Source organism: Phocoena sinus, chromosome 6 (assembly GCF_008692025.1).
Source record: "Phocoena sinus isolate mPhoSin1 chromosome 6, mPhoSin1.pri, whole genome shotgun sequence".
In the NCBI taxonomy this organism is placed as follows: Eukaryota; Metazoa; Chordata; class Mammalia; order Artiodactyla; family Phocoenidae; genus Phocoena; species Phocoena sinus.
In genome coordinates this window covers 93,743,493-93,763,653 of record NC_045768.1, presented here as the reverse complement: position 1 = coordinate 93,763,653, position 20,161 = coordinate 93,743,493, and the positions used below count along the sequence as shown (strand labels likewise).

General features: G+C 50.3%; 1 protein-coding gene across 4 annotated transcripts in view; it reads left to right on the top strand.

Annotated features, from left to right (window-relative positions):
• Positions 1 to 20,161, top strand: part of SEMA4D (semaphorin 4D) — a 106,402-nt gene that overhangs the window by 54,923 nt on the left and 31,318 nt on the right. For 2 of the 4 annotated variants that reach the window (XM_032634078.1, XM_032634081.1), the window contains exon 2: positions 13,676 to 13,740. The gene's annotated coding sequence lies outside the window, so the exon portion shown is untranslated. Of the gene's footprint in view, positions 1 to 4,026; positions 4,050 to 13,309; positions 13,330 to 13,675; positions 13,741 to 20,161 lie in introns of those variants that run through there. The other 2 variants (XM_032634080.1, XM_032634079.1) reach the window with 2 other exon arrangements.

The following is a 20,161-nucleotide window of genomic DNA, read 5'->3' as shown; positions in this document are numbered from 1 at the left end:
GTGTGTTTTGTTTTTTTTTTAAATTTATTTATTTTTGGCTGCGTTGGGTCTGCGTTGCTGCGTGCGGGCTTTCTCCAGTTGCGGCGAGCGGGGGCTACTACTCTTTGTTGCAGTCCGAGGGCTTATCATTGCAGCGGCTTCTCTTGTTGCGGAGCACGGGCTCTAGGCGCACGGGCTTCAGTAGTTGTGGCGTACAGGCTTAGTTGCTCCGAGGCATGTGGGATCTTCCTGGATCAGGGATCAAACCCGTGTCCCCTGCATTAGCAGGTGGAGTCTTATCCACTGTGCAACCAGGGAAGTCCTGGCAGAATTGGTTTTTTATGGCTGCTGCCCTTAGCAGGATTCGGCAGCTACAGTGTGATGATCTTGTTAAAGGCTTAGCAAACGGCCCAGGCCATTCTGTGGTAGATTTTAATATCATCTGTGACATTAGTGGTTACCGTCTATCGTGCCAAGTGGTGTCATAATAACCCACGTACTTTTTGAGGCCAGCTCTGTCTTACAGCTCAGAATCCGAGGGGTTGAGGGGTTAAATAGCTGGCCTGTGTCACACAGCTAGTAAGGGGACCCAGAGCTCAAACCCAGGCAGCTGGGCCCAGCACCTGGACTAATTTACGTCTCTCTTGTTGGGTAAATGGACGGGTCAGACTTGATGGGGCAGGACAGCACAGATGCAGAGGGGAATGTGGTGTGACTGGGACATGGAGACACGGGTAACTAGAGTCGTGCTGGGGATTTGAAAGTGCAGATTCTGGTCTGGCTGAGGACTGGAAGTACTCGAATGCGGCTGTGAGGATGGCAGGACTGCACTGTTGTGGGGACTCGGGGCCACCTTCCCCTTCGCTGTAGGGTGGCCTAGGGGCAACAAGACTGAAAGAATCTGGAGAAGCTGCTGTTGTTTGGAAATGACATGATTGTTTTGTAAGAAAAGTACTGAAAAATGCATTTCCTAATGTAAAAAAATGAGAAGATACAGAAAAGTCTATAGAAAATATTTAAAGATGCCCCAGAAGCCCCCTGCCCAGAACTGAGCACCTCCCGCACCTGCCCCCTCTCCGCCTCCGACAGGCGATCATGGCCAGCTTGCCTGGTGCCCTGGGCTCCAAGATCAGGTGCACTTGGCCCCAGAGAGCTCCCCTGCAAAGGCAGGTAATGCTGCCCTGTTGGGATCAGGGACTGAGCTCCAGTGAGCGCTTGGAACAGTGATGCCCACACCCTTCTGGGCGTGAGCTTTCCTGGCTATTTTTTTACATGAATAAGCTTACATTTAAGTGCTGTTTTATCGTCTCCTCTTTGCATTTAATAATGTATTGTGTTCATCCGTGTTTGTCAACAAGCATTAACTTGATGGCAGAGCGTGCTATAATATTATTATTTATTTAGCCAGTTCCTGATGAGTGTACATTTAGATTATAAATTTTTATTTTCGTTAAAGTGACATGGAGGTAAAGATTCCTGGGCTGGCATCCTTTTGAACTTGTAGGATTGCTGAGTCCGAGGAAAGAAGCGTGGCAGAGCTTGTTAGACTCCTCCAGAAAGCCAGGCCCAGCTCCGCCCTCACCAGTGAGCAATAACTGTTGCAGGTCCCCTTGGCCTGGAAAGACGTGGTCCACGGGCTGTGCTGCTGGCCAGGTGCCAGCTCCTGCCAGGGTCGGGGTGTTGGGGGAGGCTTGGCAGCCTGGCAGCAGGCACCTCCAGGAAGGCAGTGAGTTGTTTCACACTGAAGACTGAGGGGCTTGTAATCCACTGACGGTGGGTTCCGTGCATGAGCAGGAGGGAGGGAGGGGGGTTACCCAGCGCGGCTCTCCTGGTTTTTGGAGAGAGCAGAGAGATGCCCCAGGGACCTCACAGGGTAGGGGGCCGGGGCGCCAGGGATGGGCTGGGCAAGCTGGAGCAGAAGCTTCAAGTTTCTGGTCTGCAAGTTGGGAGAGCCTTGTTATGTATGTCCTCGCCTCTGAGTAATCCCCTCCCTGTGGCTGAAATGTTTCTAGAAACTTCTGTCACCTGTGGATGCTTTGGGTGTGGTTGCCATCCCAAGCCTGAAGGCTGTCCTGGGCAGCCTCCTGCAGAGCCACCCACTGGGTGCCCCCCTCTGACCACAGGTCAGGGTGAAGCAGCAACTTCGGAAATGTCTTTTCCAAAGTGTTGTAGTTATGGAGTTGTTTTTTTTGTTGTTGTTGTTGTTGACATAGTTCTTATTTATTTTTTTTTTAATTAATTTTTATTGGAGTATAGCTGTTTTACAATGTTGTTAGTTTCTACCGTACAGCAAAGTGAATCACCTATACGTATACATATATCCCCTCTTTTTTGGATTTCCTTCCCATTCAGGTCACCACAGAGCACTGAGTAGAGTTCCCTGTGCTATGCAGTAGGTTCTCATTAGTTATCTATTTTATACATACTATGAATAGTGTATACATGTCAATCCCCGTTTCCCAATTCCTCCCGTCTCCCTCTCCCCTTTGGTTGTAGCTATAGAATTTTTAATGAGGTTGTATTGTCAGTTGAGTTTGTCCCGTCTAGCAGAATGTCCCATCTGAAACAGCTTGACATTGAACAGAAACCCCATTCTGAGCGTGAAAGTAGTCCCTCTTCATTCGCTGTGCAGGCTGCAGTTCGTATGAATTATTTCATTTCACTCTTACGCCTTTTTTTTAAACTAGCAAGAAACGATGGGTAGTGTGCACTCCTGCCTGACCTAGTTAGCGAAGTGCATTTATTTGGAAAGGGCGTGCTTCCCGGACTGCCCTGGGGAAAGGCATCTCTTGGAGGTGGAGACATGTGGATGGCCTGGAGATTGAGATGCAGCCGCCGTCCTTGGCCAGAACCGTCCTTTACAAAGTGTCCGCTGGGCTCCTAACTTGGAACAAGTTGAGATTTTGATGAGAAACTGGATTTAAATAAGCCCAGTTAGGCAGATGTGTTTACTGACGTGATGTGATCCACCTAGGTCAGGGTCTCCGACGTGGGAGTGGGGAAATTTCTGCTTTCCAGCCCTGAGGAGTGGCGAGGTGACGTGGGGAGCAGGCCTGGGGTGAGACAGTGGGTTTCAGACGCTTGACCCCACTGCTTGACACCGATGTGGCTTCTGAAAGTTTCCAGCCCTTTGTACTCTTATCTGCGAATATCTGATGATGATCACAGTTGCTGGAAGGAAGAATCCCTGTGAGACAGCAGTGTATTCCTGCAGTCATAGGTGGCCTGACTCACTCCCTTCCTGGCCCCGCCCTGGGAAGGCTGTGGCAGTGATAATGGGGAAGTCATCGCTACCCCTTGCATCTGCTTGGCTTCTCTCAGGTGACGAGTGACGCTAAGACTAGAGGTAACCAGGGGGAGATGGTGTGGCTGCTGGCTGCGGGGCCCCTGGTGGGTAGGGGGAGCTGCCTCCAGACCTGCGTCAGGTGGTCAGGTGCCTGGTGACCATTGCTGCGGAAGGAGCTGGGGCCACCTTGGCTGTCGGTGCCCTGGCTTGCGCTGCTTCCTGGGCCTGAGATGAATGACTTCTACCCAGGGGCCCCTCCCTGCCCCTCCTTATCAATTTCCAGACCCAGGGCTTTGGGGGGCTGTGAGGCACCCAGAGGCTGAGAAGGACGCCAGGGGGCTGATGGAAAGTAGGCAGGGCCGGGCCAAGCCAGCCCTGAGGAAAGCCCCATTGGCCGCTGACAAGGTCAAAGATCAGGACGAGAATTCTGCTTTTCCTGGTATCCCCACAGCCAGCCCAGGGTTGGAGCTCATTTTATGCTCTTCTGGGAGCACTTCCTCCCTGGGGGCGCCCATCACCCCACACCTAGAGGAAGGGCTGGTGTGAGTGCTGTCAGGGTCCCAGTGCAGGGGAGAGCGCCGTCCTGGTAGAGGTGGAGGGCCGGGCAGGGCTGAGAGCTGTCTGTGTCTCAGTTTCCTCCTGTCTGAAATGAAGGGCCAAGTCCTCCGGGGCTCTGAGGATTTACCGGATTGACATGCGTGCAGCTCTGAGAGGCGTGCCTGGGGTCTGGCCCAGGATTCCCACTGTCTGCCCTGCTGCCCAGCGCCCACCTGGGTGGCTGCAGGTATTCCCGGCCCCCATATCTGTGCCTGGACTTGGCCCTCAGCAGGTGCTCACAGGCCTGCCTGAGTCCCTTGCTGTGTCCAACATGCAGTGACTCAGATGTCCCCAGCAGGGACCTGACTGGTGGCACCGAGTGTAGAGCCCAGAGGGAAGCTGTGGCAGTGGGGGTGGCAGTGTCCTGAATCCGTGACCGCTGGGAGCATAAGGAAGTACCTTCATGGGAAGTGGTGCCCACACTACCCAGGAGGATCTGTCTAGACCACGTCCTTCTCTGTGGTCACAGGGAAAGCAGAAGTGCCTGGGTGAGGCCTGGCCCACAGCCAGCTTTGCAGACAAGGGAAGCACCTATTCCCAGGACCGGGGACCAAGCCACTTTTGTCTGAGGCCACACCACCAGGCGCACACTCCCACCCCAGGGGGCAGCAGCCCACCCCGAGGGACCCAACGGACCCACCTGCCAGACCCTCCACAGGTGGACGTTTGCCCCCTATGATTTCCTGCTCCATGTCCCATGACATGAGGATAGCAGGAGTCAGGTGGACCTCCTTGGACGCGGCGGTCATCAGGGACCCACTGGATGAGGAAGGCCTGACCCTGTGTCTCTCGTGGGACTACATGCTCAAGAGGAGGCCCGGCACCTTGCCCAGGCCTCGGGTTGGTCTTAGCAGGGGGCGCCCAAGGAGGAGTGGTTGTTCCTGGGGCAGATGGCCCAGCCAGATGGCCGTGCTCCAGGTCCAGCTCAGCAGGAAGCGAGGCCTCCAAGCTTTGGCATCCTCAACAGAATGGGGATGTTTGATGTGTGCACACACCCCTATTTTCTATCAGCTGAGTAAGTCCGATGGTCAGAAAAGAGATTAGAGCAGCACAATTATTCACATTTACTCAGCCTTTAAAACCATGTGCATCTTACCAAAAAGGGTCCTGAGATGTTAGAAAACCAAGTCCTTTCCTCCGGTTGGCGCTGTTCTAGAACCACATTTGGGGTCCCCTGTATTCCATCCCTACATCCCATCCCCGTGTCCTTTGTTGCTGGATGAGGGTGCCCAGCATGTGCCAGGTGGCGAATGTGTGCAGCGCTCAGAGGCCTTTCCCTGGCCGGGCACCTGGTGTAACTGCGGCCGATGCTGAGGAAGGTGCCTTGCCTCTGTGCCCAGTCATTCTGGGCCCAGTCATTCTGGGCCGGGATACCATCCTCCACAGGGACAGGTTGGCACGACCCTAGTGGGGGAGTGGAGCTGGTGGCCTCGTGTATGTGGTTTAAGAATGTTCAGAATGTCATGTAGATTTTTCAGTTAATTTTGGTTCCCATGGGTGGGGAGGATAGACCTCCTGGCTAGAGACCCCTCTCTCTGCCTCTGTTCCTGCTTCATTCCTAACCCCCTCCCTAGCAGTGGTCCCAGAGCGGAGGTGCCTCCCGGGCACGGCAGGAGACAGGGCGAGGCTAGTTAACCCCTCAGCTGGAGTTTTCCACCTGGAAGATGACAGTGTGATGGTGATGCTCCAGCTGCCACTTTTCCGTGTCTCACGTTCTGAATCATCTGGAAAGTGACACAGGGCTCAGAAAGGGAATGCCCTGTCTGCTGTGGAATTCCATCTGTTGAAAGGACAGGGCCTTTGCGGGCCCTGGGGCCATTAGGCTGGGCTCCGGGCAGGTTGCAGGTTAATAGGACCCGGGTCCGGCCAGCAGTGGCTTGTGAAACGTGGGTGGTCTCTTCCGTGTGTGGCGACTTCAGAGTTAATTCCCGGACTGTGGGGTGTGTGTAGTTACTTCAGATGCCTCACTGTGACTTGGGCTTCGCTTCACACTGGGAATTCTAGCAGAGGTGACTCGCAGGCACCTTCCTGCCATCTGGAGGGATACAGGCATTTGATTTTTCCAATATGGCCGTCTCACTGGACTGTGTGCCCTTCTGACCTTCCTGGCGGCTTCCACAGCACCTTGGGGTCAGACAGACAGAGGCCCCTTGGTCCACCGTTGACTAGGTGGGGGCTGGTGTGGTTTGACCACGGTACAGAAGCAGCAGGGTCTCAAAGTAACAGGCTTTGCTGCAAGGTGCTCAGCCGAGTCCAGGGCTGAGTTGGCATTCCTGAAGTCCCCTTGAAGGGATGTGGAAGCTGGCGAGTCAGACTCAGAGGTTTGTGCGAGTGGTATGTGCACAGTAGAGAACAGTTGGAAGTCTAAAATCAATACTGAGGAGAAATTGGGCCCGAGATGATGGGACATGGCTGTTCCTTTGTGTCTTGCCAGGGTGAGGCGACCTGGGCCTTCACGGCACTTTTGCCGGAGCATGTGGATTCCCTAATGGGTTTTGCCAAGCTGGGAGGGAAGGCCACGTCCGGGGAGGGAGGCAGGATTGAAAGAAGAGGGCCTCGTGTTGGCTCTGGCCTTTGCCGACTAGAGCTGGATGATGGCCTGTGGTTGAGCTGGCCTGACTTTGTACTTCTGCTGTGTATTTTTAAGGAATCACTAGATATGAAGGGAAAGAGAGTGGCATTTTGTGGTTTGGACTTAAAAAAGAAATCCCCGCTTGGGTCTGGGCTTGGTGAGGCTCCCAGGCCTGTCCCTCCCGCCTTGGCCGAGAGAGACTTTCTTGTCCTTCTGCAGCCGGGCTGGGTCTGGGGGCCCTGTGCAGGGCAAGAGGAGTCTGCTCCCCTGGTGCAACCACACGTGCTTCCCGGAGGACACTCGGAGGGGGCCGTGAGCACCTGGGGGTGCAGGATACTGCCCCAGGCAGCCCAGAGTGCAGTCCTCTGCCAGCTCCAGATTCCAGATGGTTCTTTCTGGGCAGATTCTGTGACGTCTTCACCAAATGGTGAAGAGAAGAAACCACTGTTTCTGAAGTGCCAGCCATGTAGCAGGGACGCCCCTCATCTCTCCCCTGAGTTCCTGGAGAAGGAGGGGTGGGAGCTGCCGGCTCCAGGGCAGAAGGAGCATCAGCTCAAACTGGAGACACGAGGCTTCCCCAGAGAGCGGTTTCTGTCCTGCTCACTGTGACGTGCCCGCCCCACCCCCAGTGTGACGGGCAGTCCTGAGCTGTCAGGTGCTGACAAGGCCTCCGGGTAATGCGAGACCCTGGAGGGAGGGAGTCCCAGCTCTGATCTTGGCTCCAGGCCAGTTGTTGCATTTTCTGAGTCTCTTTCTCTGCATCAGCAGCACATGAAACCCACCTCCTCAGGGCTCTGAAGGATCCGGAGGTTGCTGGGGAGTGGAAGTTACTGCTGCTCCCAGAGGCAGCAGGGGTCCGCACGGCTGCTGCCCCGTTATCGGTGCCAAGTCTCTTGGCCCACACCGAGGGCTCCTTCAGGTGTCCAGTGTTTATGGTCAGGCATGTGCACACCCCAGAGAGTTGCACACGAAGGACGTGAGTGACCTCCTGTCTCATGATACTGTACGTGCCCTGGGTCACTCAGAGTGCAAGGGGTAAGTACAGCAAAGCGTGGTAGAAACCTCCGTCATGAGTGATGCTGTTGGAGTCCGGCAGGAGTGCCTGCTTTGCTCTTGTGAACAGTCACTTTCTCACCTTTACCTTCTGGTGGGATGTTCATTATTCTTCTCGCTTATAACTTTTCACAGGACCCAGTAAGCAAAGCTCGGTCAAGTCCAGGCATCCATTCTGAGGGCAGTTTTCAGGCTGCCCTGGCCCGTGAGCCAAGCTGTAGTGACAGCCAGGATTTCGGGAGGTGGGTATGATGGAGATGTACCCAGCAGGGCACAGCCAGGGTGTGTGGAGCAGGAAGGCAGCGTCACCCAGGGAAAGGCAGGCAGTGCAGTGGCACTTCTGCTGGTTCTCAGCCCCTGAAATCACACGGACTCCGGGTGCACAGGGGGCTCCAACCAGGACGTCTGTAGGTGAGTCTGGACCGTGTGCTCTCAAAGCCCTGCAGGAGGGTGGACAGCAGGGGTGGAAGGGGGTGCGGCCTGAGGGGGAGTCCGGGGGTGGTGCCGACACACAGTTTGGGAAGAGAGGGCAGAGGTTGCTCTGAGGCAGCCCAGTCAGGCTCTCAAAGAAAGGGCTTGATTGAGTTTGGAGTCAGATGGACCCAGAGTTTAGACGTTTTCAGGTTCATGGAGCAGGGGTGGTAGTAAAAGCTGACGTCGTGGCCGTGCGTTTTAGAAAAAAAGCTTTAAATCTAGGCAAAATCGCAGTTAGAGCTACCACGGGGATTGGTGTTGGCTTGAAAACACCTGCTTCTCCCCAACACTTGTTTCTGCTATGATGTGGCTGAGTGTGGCCGTGAGGTCTGGTGGACCTTCCCCAGCACTGGGGAGTGTCCCCACTGTATCACAACAGCGCAGTGTCACTTGTGTTGTGTTAACATTGATTCAGTGTGCACTCCTGTAGTATGTATATGTGCTTTACGACTCCTCGTTCATGCCGCTTCCTCCACAGAGAGTAGCTGAGGAGGTGGAGGGGCTGAGGGAGTAGCTGGGGAGGAGGTGGAGGGGCTGAGGGAGTAGCTGGGGAGGAGGTGGAGGGGCTGAGGGAGTAGCTGGGGAGGAGGTGGAGGGGCTGGGGGATTAGCGGGGGAGGAGGTGGAGGGGCTGAGGGAGTAGCTGGGGAGGAGGTGGAGGGGCTGGGGGAGTAGCTGGGGAGGAGGTGGAGGGGCTGAGGGAGTAGCTGGGGAGGAGGTGGAGGGGCTGGGGGAGTAGCTGGGGAGGAGGTGGAGGGCCTGGGGGAGCAGCTTGGGGAGAGTGGGTAGTGACCTGTTGTAGGTCATACAGCTGAGAAGTGGCAGCGCCAGACCTGATCCTGGGGAGACTGGCCTCAGAGTCCATGCTCTGGCCACGCACTCTGGCCACCACACTTTGCTGCCTTCCCCATTAGGGGAGAATAAACATGGACTGAATTAAGGCACCTAAATTGCTTGAAAGAAATATAAAAAATGTTTTAGATGTTGACTGTGTAATATCATAGAAAATATGCCTTTTCAAAATACCTCAACTCATAGAAAACTGAGAAGTGAGTCAAATCAATATTTTACGGAAGTTATGTGCAATATTTCCCAGCAGAAGGAAGCAAACCCATGAGCATGATGAAGTAAGTGTGTCCTGGCTCCCACCTATGTAAGCGGGGAGCCTTATGATGACCCTCTCACGGTGTCTTCTCTGTGCCACCCGACCTCGGCAAATAGGCTCTGCATTCTAGAAAGGGGTTTCTAGCTCAAGTTTTGCTGGTTGTTAAAATCAGTCTTTAAAAATGAATTTTAAGTAGGAAATTGACAACAATCTGAACGTGCAACATGATCATATTTAGCTATACAACATTGCATAGTCACAAGTTGGTGCTGGGGAACCCTGGATCACGTGGGATGGGGCCAAATGCAGAGACTCATGGGGCACAGTTCACGCTGGGGCCCTCACTTCCTCTCCCCGCTCCCTGACTCAGCAGCCCACAGGCTGCAGGTGCTTTCTTCTTTCTTGAGTTCCAGGTCTCTGTTCCTCTTGCTGCATGGCTGTGAGCCTGCCTCTCCCACTTCGGGGTCTGCGGCACTCACCTGCACCAAAATGCTTTCCTCTGTGTCTGAGTTTTCTTAGGATAAATAAGTCCAATAAAACGTCGGAACTGCTGGAAATGATGTAAAGTCTGTTTGCTGTTCTTGAAAACTTCCATTTTGATGAAATGCGTTTAGTAAATTTCAAAAAGGGAATCATGTTTTAATAGTTATAGTAACCTGTCTTTTGAAATTGCCAGAAATGTTTTCTTCTCTGACCTTTTATTTTCTAAGTTTTTTACATTTAATATGTTTTACTTATAATATCAGATTTAAAGTATTTTAATTAGGAAACTGCATGCTTAAGATAAGAATTCAAATAGTACTAAAGAATACACATAGTAAAAAATGAAATACACCCCTACTCCAGACCAAAGCCACTGTCTAGTCGCTCACTGCCAGCAGATCCTCGATGAAGTGCTGATCTAATCAAGTAGTTTTGAGTAAATTATGTGCACATACAAATGGTTACATACCCTGTGTCTACACAACTGAGAACATATTATAACAGTGGGGAACCTTAATTTTTACTGAACTAAGTATCTTGGACATGCTTTCATCTCAGTGACCACTTTATTTTTTTTAACAGCTGTGTAGTATTCCATCCTATAGATGTGCCACAGCTCATACACAAATCAGCTTACACATATGCAGTATATATACATGTGTGTATACACACAAACACACACACATATATGTGCCCACATGCACATGAACTGATGGACTTCTAGGTGTTTCCAGAGTTTTCCTATCAGCAGCCTCATACCGTACTTGGGCATCTTGTACACATGGGGGTGTGTCCAGCTGAATTCCTGGTGGAGAACTGCTGGGTCAGAGGGTCTGGACATGGCATCTTGGCATGTGTCACCCTGTAGCCCCCAGAGAAGTTGCCCCAGTGCATGTGAATGCTGCCTCTGGCCCCTAATCACCGTACATTTTAGCCAGCCTGTCTCGTTGCTGCCGTTCTCAGAGGTGGGAAATGGTGTCTTGCACTAATGTGCAAACCCACCCCAGACAGGGCATGTGGGTGGAGTGCTGATTGAATCTCCCCATTTCACACTGCCCAGACACCTCCAGTGTGGGCTTCTGGGCTGAAGTGAGGAATTTCAGCAGATGAGGCTCGAGGCCGCTTCTCCATCCACGACCGCAGAAGCAGGGACCCTGCTCCCAGGAGATTGTGGATGTGACCCCAGGCAGACCAAGGCTCTGAGCTCTGAATTCCCTGTGAGAGGAGGAGGCTGGTAGAGCCTTGGTCATGGGGAATGGGGCATGTGCTTACGCATGCCGAATGCTGATATGTATGTCTCTCAAGGTAGGTAATTAACAAGTCAGGTATAACTGGCTCCGCTTCACGGGTAGGAAGAGTCATAGTTGATAGTTATGCAGTGCTGGGAAGCTGCCAGACACTGTTTTAAGCTCTTCACATAAGTTACTCATGGATCTTTACAGCAACCAAATGAGGTAGGTACTATTATTATGCCCACTTTCTGGATGAGGAGTCAGAGGCACAGAAAAGCCCAGTAACTTCCCCAAGGACACACGGCTGGAAAATGGAGAAACCAAGCCTGGAACCCAGGTCGTTCTGACCCAACAGAGTCCCATGCCTGGCCCCATCCCACTTGTGCCTTCTCCACGCACTAAAGAGAACACCGGGTTACTGCTGAGGCAAGGGGCCTTCGTAAGGTGAGGTCACATTGGCAGAATGTAGGCAAGGTGCCTGCAAGATGAAGACCCCCTTTACTTGGGCTCTGCACTTTTGTCATAAATGGTCATGAGACCGCTGCCATCAGGGCATGGGCCTCGGGGCTCCCATGCTCTCCTGCAGGATTGGGGGTGTGGTGGGAGGTAAAGGCCAGGTTTCTCCTGTGTGTACCAGAGGAAAACACTTATCTCTCTTCTGATTGATTCCATTCCTTTCTTTTGCAAATGGACTGTACATTATGTGCATTATAAGCAGGTTTGCATAGTCAGAGGAGATGCATAGTCAGAATGATATGGTTAGTAGTTGCGTACAGAGCATGTCTTTTGCATTCTTCAGTATGATGATAACTAATTATAGCCTGTGGGTTTTTATGTTGGGAAAGGAGAAAACTTGCTGTGGTAAAGGGTGCAGACAACTGGGGGCCCTCAGGGCCTCTCGGTTGACTGAGCCAGAAGCAAGTATTTTCACTCAGGAACCTGGGGGCTAGAAGCTCTTTGATGGAGGGTAGATACGGAGGCTTGGCTTGAAGGCAGAAAATGAGGACACCAGTGTCCAAGTGCATTGTGTGAGGTGCTGAAGACACACACACAGGAACCCTAGCCTGCTGTCACTTTTTGCTCAAAACCATGAAATTAGGGTGAATATGATACGCACCTTGTCCAACCACAGAACAAGCAGCTCTGGGCTTTTATTTATTAAAGTGACAAAGACTTATTGAATCTCTAGAAGAGAGAATTTTTTTGTTTTTAAAATTCTTAGTATTCACATTATTTATCTAAATCTCTTATTTATGGGTGACTCACTTTCTTTTTTCCTTAAGAGCTCTCAGCAGTCCCCAGTGGCTGCTGGGCCCCGCCTGCCCATGTGCTAGGAAAGCCCCGTGTGAACGGGTAAATGCCATAGTTCATTGGGTTTGCCCATTGCCTGTCCATCAGTTGTGTCAGCTGCTTGCCCAGAAGAGCATTTAAACAGAAGAGATAGGTTCTGTGTCTTGCGTGGATATAACTTTTTCTAGGACACTTACTTGCTTGCTCATCTAAAGATATTTTTGCTTATAAATTGGCCATCAGAAGCAGTCGCTTCTGTGGGAAAGACCCAGACCCAGTCTTAGGCAGTACATCACAGTGAGGCTGGGTGAATCCTAACCATTTCTGCCTGTCACTTTGAGGTTTCATCTGCTGACTTGAGTTGTTGGGCACTGAGGGGCCCTGGGTGGCCCTGGAAACTGTGTGCTTGGGTGGACATGTAAGAGTGGGGTACAAACTGGTGTCTGGGCTGCATGCATGATGGTCCCACTCCCCGGGGTGTGGGGGCACTGTGTGGGAGAGATGGGGCATCAACAGCGTTTCCAAGGAGCATCTCCTACTTCTCAGCTGTCTTCAGAAAAATGGCAATAATTGTATAAACCCTTGAAGCAAAAGAAAAAAATAATTCCAACCACAAAAAAATGCTAGAGCTTTATTCTGAGGTTTAAAAAATATGTTGGATCATTTGCAGCTGTAGAGGCGTCAGTGTCCATTTAACCAGCCTCTAAACCTTCATTAATCCTGCACTGTGACCTCTGATTTTGCAATTCTGATTCTCTGTCTGATAGTTTGTGATCTTACTGGACTTGGGGATTCCTATTTTGAGGGCTCTATCCTGCACTGGGAAGGGGTAACAAATACAATATAGGAACTTGCTATACCACTGTGGAAATTCTTCTGTTTGGCTTATAAACAATAATCAAAAACAAAGAAAAAGGGAATTAAATGGGATTTTTAGGAAATCATTTTCTCGTGAATATGTTATCTGTATCTCTTTTTCCTTCATCGCCTGGTGCCTTTGGATTTCAATGAAGATGAATTCTAAAGTATACATATCTGAAGTCAATAGCCAGTAGATGATACTTTTTTTTTTTTTTTTTTTTGCGGTATGCGGGCCTCTCCCATTGCGGAGCACAGGCTCTGGACGCACAGGCTCAGCGGCCATGGCTCACGGGCCCAGCTGCTCCGCAGCATGTGAGATCTTCCTGGACCGGGCACGAACCCGTGTCCCCTGCATCGGCAGGCGGACTCTCAACCACTGTGCCACCAGGGAAGCCCAGGTGATACTTTTTTGATTGATGGACTCACAGCTGACAGTGACTCTGGCTTGTATTTGAATGGCTTGTTCTGCAGGGAAGTGGTGGTGGTCAGTGGTTGGGGACCAGCTCCGGCACCTGGGTGACCAACAGGTTTCACTTCCTTTGTTCCTGGGTGAGCAGTTGCACACTCCCTACCTCCTCCTGTTTGCACAAGTGAACAAGTGCCAAGCCATCCTGGGTCAGAGAGTCAGCTGTGGGGCTCCAGAAGTGAAGGCAGGAGTTTGTTCTCAGGGCCTTTCCAGAAGTGATGCTGAGTTTACGTGGACAGTTTAACTGTTTAAATATTCTCATTTCCCATTATTTTCAGAGCCAAGATTTCTGAAGACTCCTTCCTAGAAACAATTGGGAAGTATCGAGAGGCACAAGATACAGGTAAAATCCCTTTGTTTCTCAGTCTATCTCGCAGATTAGCAAAGATGACACCTTGTAGAAGCCTCAGTGGGATCCAGCCGAAGGTTGGTCCTTGGTCCCTGTGCTGTCTTAGGGGCAAAGATCTGGACTTGGCTGCTGCCCCTTGGGGCTGGCTTGAGGGAAGCCTACAGGGCAGTAGGGGCACTGCCTGTTTGTTTTTCTTCCCCCACTGCCTTTCTGCCCCGTGCTCCTCCCCCTGCCCCCTTTCTGGGCTGCAGGCCCCTGCTCTAGGCACTGAAATGCTCCATCTTCTCTTTTGGGGATGGGGGTGGTCATCAGTGATGTCTGGTGTAAAAAGATGGCTGTCCACGTCATCTGCCCTGAAGCTGAGTCATTTTGTGATTAATCTTAATTTTGGTCAATTAATACGTGGTCAACCGTGTATTTCCAGTTTTAGAGGAAAGAGAAATGCCAGTTTAATTTGTAAAAACAAAAAGTAAGCCCTTACCTCCCCTTCATCCTTTTATGCTACTCATGTATTGTGGATTAGCTGGCGGGGTTGTCATTTCTGCTAGCTTCTCCACACACCTGCTGCCAGTGTAATCTTTGGTGTCTGCCATGCGTGGCAGTCACGAGGACTTGTTATGCCAGTTTTGGGGTGGGGGGTGGTTTTAATGAACACAGCTTCACTTCTAGGGATACTTAGCACTTTCTGTGTTTATTGGCTGGTTATATACATAACATTTTTAATTACCTGCTTTGTTTGGCCAGGGCTCTGTAGTTTATTAGGTCTTTTCTTTCTGTAGTTTATTAGATCACTGCACTTATTAGGAATTCCAGTCCCTGGCATTTATGTTACAAGTGTTTTTTTCCTAGTTTTTTTCCCCTAGATCATGTCTTTGGATTTTGTTTGCTGAACACTTTATTTTAAAGAAATATTTTGGAATCTTTGGACATAAGGTAATTGAAAACAAGGGTGGTTTCTTCTGTTCAGTACTATATTGAGTTGTTAGAGAATTCCAATGTAAAAGTCTAAGAGGGTGGACTCTCACTTTTACCTTGCGGTCATAAAAAGCATGAAGTATATGCAGGAAAAGAAGCCACTTCTCATTTTTATGTAAATGCAAAAAGGGCAAAGAAATGGCAAGAATAGACTTCTGTTACTTTTACCTTGTGGTCATAAAAAGCAGGCAGGAGAAGAAGCCCCTTCTCATTTCTGTGTAAGTGCAAAAGGGCAAAAAAATAAAATGGCAAGAATAGACACCAAGAAATGGGCTGGGTTGTGGAACATTACATACCAGTGCACAGGTTGATGTGCTGGATGTAATATTTGTTCACTGACTTGAGTCTAGTGTAGAGGAGACATACATTTTTAATGTATTAATTTTTTACAAAGCATTATAAACATTATTCACTGTTTTAAAAACAAACATTAAAAAGTGAGTTCCCTGGCTGTTCTCCCTCCCCAGAGATAATCACTGTTAACAGTTGGATGTATGTCTGTGTCCATGTGTGTCTATATGTGCGCCTGTGTGTCTCTGTGTGTGTGTCCATGTGTGTCTGTATCCATGTGTGTCTGTGTCCATGTGTGCATCTGTGTGTGTGTGTGCGTATGTGTATGTGGACTGGCACCTCCTCCCTGGACACACATGGGTCATCTTGGCCTGCTGTTCTGCCCTTGCCCTTCCATGTGGTCAGGGTGCTGTGTGCTTCCTGGTGGTTCCTGCCTAGCTTCTTCAGTGTCTTGCACATGTCTGCTAACTAGGCCCGCCGGTGGAGGCACATCCCTCCAGGTGCCCTCGTGGGCTGTCCTCGTCCACATGGCTCTGCACACTGGGCTGGTCCATAGGATAGCTGCCCAAGACTAGCTAGGAAGTAGGAGCCATTTGGAAATTCAGAATCGCCTTCAGAAATCCTCCAACCCTTCACCAGCACCCCTAGCAGCAATCTTAAATTTCTCTGTCTCGTGGGGGATAATTAGGTATTTTATTTTAATTTACATTTCTTTATTACTTTATTTCTTTATTAAGCACCCTTGGAGTTACTTTGGAAGGTAGGAGAGTTTTATAAGGTAAGGAGAAAATTAAGAATGCAAATAGGGCTTTGCTGGTTGCGCAGTGGTTGAGAGTCCGCCTGCCGATGCAGGGGACACGGATTCGTGACCCGGTCTGGGAAGATCCCACATGCCGCAGAGCGGCTGGGCCCGTGAGCCATGGCCGCTGAGCCTGTGCGTCTGGAGCCTGTGCTCCACAATGGGAGAGGCCACAGCAGTGAGACGCCCGCATACCGCAAAAAAAAAAAAAAAAAAAAAGAATGCAAATAAATTCCAGTTAAGGCAGAACTTTTCAACAGTATCATTTATCTAAGTTTGCTCTCTGTACAGGTCAAACTGGGGATTGAAGCACCAGTTTTAGTGACATTTAAAATATCTCCTGGTGCACACGGTGTCCTCCAGCCCTTGGGAAACAAGCCTGGGGGCACATCTGGAGCTGAGCTCCCTACTACGCCAGCAACCCCTGGACAACAGATATTCCTCCCTGGGGGTGGGCCGACAGGAAGAATCAGGCCAAGGGAGGAAGGTTATTTTGTATTCCTTGGTGCTAAGCTGTCCGGGCTCAGAGACACATGCACACGCTATGCGAGGGTGCCACATGCCCTCCAAAGAGACAGTGTGACTGTGAAGGGTAGAATGATGTCACACAAGGTGGTGTGATCCCTCCCTCCTCTGGCCTTTGTGCTTCAGGGTCCCCGCTGCCCTGCACCTGCCCTGCGTATGCCCTTCTCAGCATCATCACTGCTGATTAATTGGTTGGTATGTACATCTGTCACCCTGCCGCCCTTTTTCTCCTTCCTGGCTTCCATCGGCACATTTGTGACACACACGTGCCTGGGTTTAGGTGAGAGAACGAGGGTTAAGGTGTGTCGGGACATCCTGACCAGCTTGTTTGCCCCTGCGGGGCGGCTGGAGAGGAAAGCCGGTGTCCTGAACGCTTTTCCATTGGGGCAGCAGGGAGCGTCCAGCTGGACTCAGCTCTAAGGCTGAGCCTGGCTCCTGGGATCCATTCTAAGTCCTGGGGAAACTGAAGTTGAAACAAAAAACTGTTTTTTTTTTTTCATTTTAACATCTGTATTGGAGTATAATTGCTTTACAATGGTATGTTAGTTTCAGCTTCACAACAAAATGAATCAGTTATACATATACATATGTTCCCATATCTCTTCCCGCTTGCGTCTCCCTCCCTCCCACCCTCCCTATCCCACCCCTCCAGGCGATCATAAAGCACCGAGCTGATCTCCCTGTGCTATGCAGCTGCTTCCCACTAGCTATCTACCTTACGTTTGGTAGTGTATATATGTCCATGCCTCTCTCTTGCTTTGTCACAGTTTACCCTTCCCCCTCCCCATAGCCTCAAGTCCATTCTCTAGTAAGTCTGTGTCTTTATTCCTGTTTCATCCCTAGGTTTTTCATGACATTTTTTTTTTCTTAAATTCCATATATATGTGTTAGCATATGGTATTTGTCTCTCTCTTTCTGACTTACTTCACTCTGTATGACAGACTCTAGGTCTATCCACCTCATTACAAATAGCTCAATTTCGTTTCTTTTTATGGCTGAGTAATATTCCATTGTATATATGTGCCACATCTTCTTTATCCATTCATCCAATGATGGGCATTTAGGTTGTTTCCTTCTCTGGGCTATTGTAAATAGAGCTACAATGAACATTTTGGTACATGACTCTTTTTGAATTATGGTTTTCTCAGGGTATATGCCCAGTAGTGGGATTGCTGGGTCATATGGTAGTTCTATTTGTAGTTTTTTAAGGAACCTCCATACTGTTCTCCACAGTGGCTGTATCAATTTACATTCCCACCAACAGTGTAAGAGGGTTCCCTTTTCTCCACACCCTCTCCAGCATTTATTGTTTCTAGATTTTTTGATGATGGCCATTCTGACTGGTATGAGATGATATCTCATTGTAGTTTTGATTTGCATTTCTCTAATGATTAATGATGTTGAGCATCTTTCATGTGTTTGTTGGCAGTCTGTATATCTTCTTTGGAGAAATGTCTATTTAGGTCTTCTGCCCATTTTTGGATTGGGTTGTTTGTTTTTTTGTTATTAAGCTGCATGAGCTGCTTATAAATTTTGGAGATTAATCCTTTGTCAGTTGCTTCATTTGCAAATATTTTCTCCCATTCTGAGGGTTGTCTTTTGGTCTTCTTTATGGTTTCCTTTGCTGCGCAAAAGCTTTTAAGTTTCATTAGGTCCCATTTGTTTATTTTTGTTTTTATTTCCATTTCTCTAGGAGGTGGGTCAAAAAGGACCTTGCTGTGATTTATGTCATAGAGTGTCCTGCCTATGTTTTCCTCTAAGAGTTTGATAGTTTCTGGCCTTACATTTAGGTCTTTAATCCATTTTGAGCTTATTTTTGTGTATGGTGTTAGGGAGTGATCTAATCTCATACTTTTACATGTAGCTGTCCAGTTTGCCCAGCACCACCAAAAAACTGTTTGTTGTGTGTGTGACACAGAGAGCTTCTGAAACCTGTTCCTGATTCCTGAGAGGGCAAGGCCATTTGGCAAGGTGGTGACATCAGCACCACAGCCAGGGGTGGGGGAGGAGAGCACTGAGGGTGGGGAGGGGAGTGGGGGGGGAGCACAACCTGGGGCTGGGGCTGGGGGATTGTGTAGGGAGAGGAGCTGAGGGTGGGGTGCAGCCTGGGGGCAGGGCTGATGACTGGGGTAGGGTAGGGGAGCCTAGGGTGGGGGACAGCCTGGGGATGGGGACACTGGGCCTGGCACCAGCACTGGCAGGGCATGGTCTTAGGGTGGCTCTCGTGTTCTCTGCTCCTGGCTGGGAAGGGAAGGTATATTTAGCTGTGTGTCTTCCGCTGTCCTGGCCACAGGGCCTAGAGGGTAAGTGGGGCTTCACCTGCCCTGTCTGGGCAAACCCCATAGACAAGAAGCGTCAACAGGCTCCCCCAGTAGTTGTCCACAGCTGTCACCTGAGCTCCCCTTTCATGGGTTTCCAGGGGATGCCAGTGGAGACACTTTGAACATTGGTTTAGCATCCTGTTGTTGATGCCAGCATTGATGCCTTACATGGGGTAGTGAGTGGTGTCCCCTCTGTGACCCTACAGACAGCTGGTCCCAGAAAGGGAAGCCAAGGAGGTGTGGGTAGGCGTGACAGACCCCAGACAGTACCCTCGGCCCATGGTTCCTGCCTTAAAGGACCCTAGCCTTTCGTCACCGGTCACATCTAGGAATGCAGTGCTAGATCGGGATTTCTGTGCTGCCACAGAGAGCACACACACTGCATGGGCATGCACATACACACATGTACACATACACACAGGCAAGCATGAACAGACACAGATGCACATGCACACACCTATAGGTGTGTGCATGCATGGATGAACACGCATATACATAGATACATGTATACAAATGACACGTGTACACATACATGCATGAATGCACGCATATACAGGTCACGCAGCGATGCATACGTGCACACATATACTCCGATATACACTTAAAGGTGCACACGTATACGTGTGTACGTGCACAGGTACACAATACACGTATGTATACACACAAGCGTACATACACAGATGTGTGTACGGTTTCATAAAATAGCCCTTACCCTGTTTTCTCTGCCCCAACCCCCTGACTTGATTCAGGGTTGCTTGGGTGGGAAGCTGCCGCATGACAGGCACTGACAGGCCCCTGAGTGCCGGGTTCAGAGACCCCTCTGGGTTCCATTCTCCTGACATTTAAAGTGGGGTCATGCACTCCTCCTGAACCAGCACAATTACGTGTAGGTAACGAGTGTGACATTGTATGACCCTGTCTTTCTAATGGGCTCCTGTCTCACTGTGACACTTTCATATGGGGGAGGCCAAATGCACACTCCTGACACTTGGCTCCCAGCAGAAGTGCCCATGAAAGCCAGAGGGTGGGCGCTTTGTCCAGTTGTTTCCATTTGAACATTTAAGGCTTCGATTCTTAATGCAACAGCGATCGCCGAGCCAGTGTTCCCGGTTGAGTGCACCGTGGCTGTGTGTCTGTGTGAGTGTGCTGTGTGCTTTGCTTAGCACTTTTAAATTATACGGAACTATGCATGCTTATTGAAAAAGGACAAACATCAAACCCTTCCAATGTCATAAAGCAAAACATGCATCCCTCACACCCCTTCCCCAGAGAGGAGTCGACTGTGTGTGGCATGGACCCTCCTGACCTTTGGCTATTCTTGTGGATTTTTTTAAAGACCATCTGGGGACGAGACGCAGGATATCATTGAGGCCATCGGGAGTCTGGCGCCTGCTGATGAGGTAAAGACAGTTGAGAGCTGGATGAGGGAAGTCCATGCTGGGAAACTTCTGCAGAAAGAACTCGTACCCGTCCTCAGGCCGCCGTGGGCAGGGTGGGCCTGGGA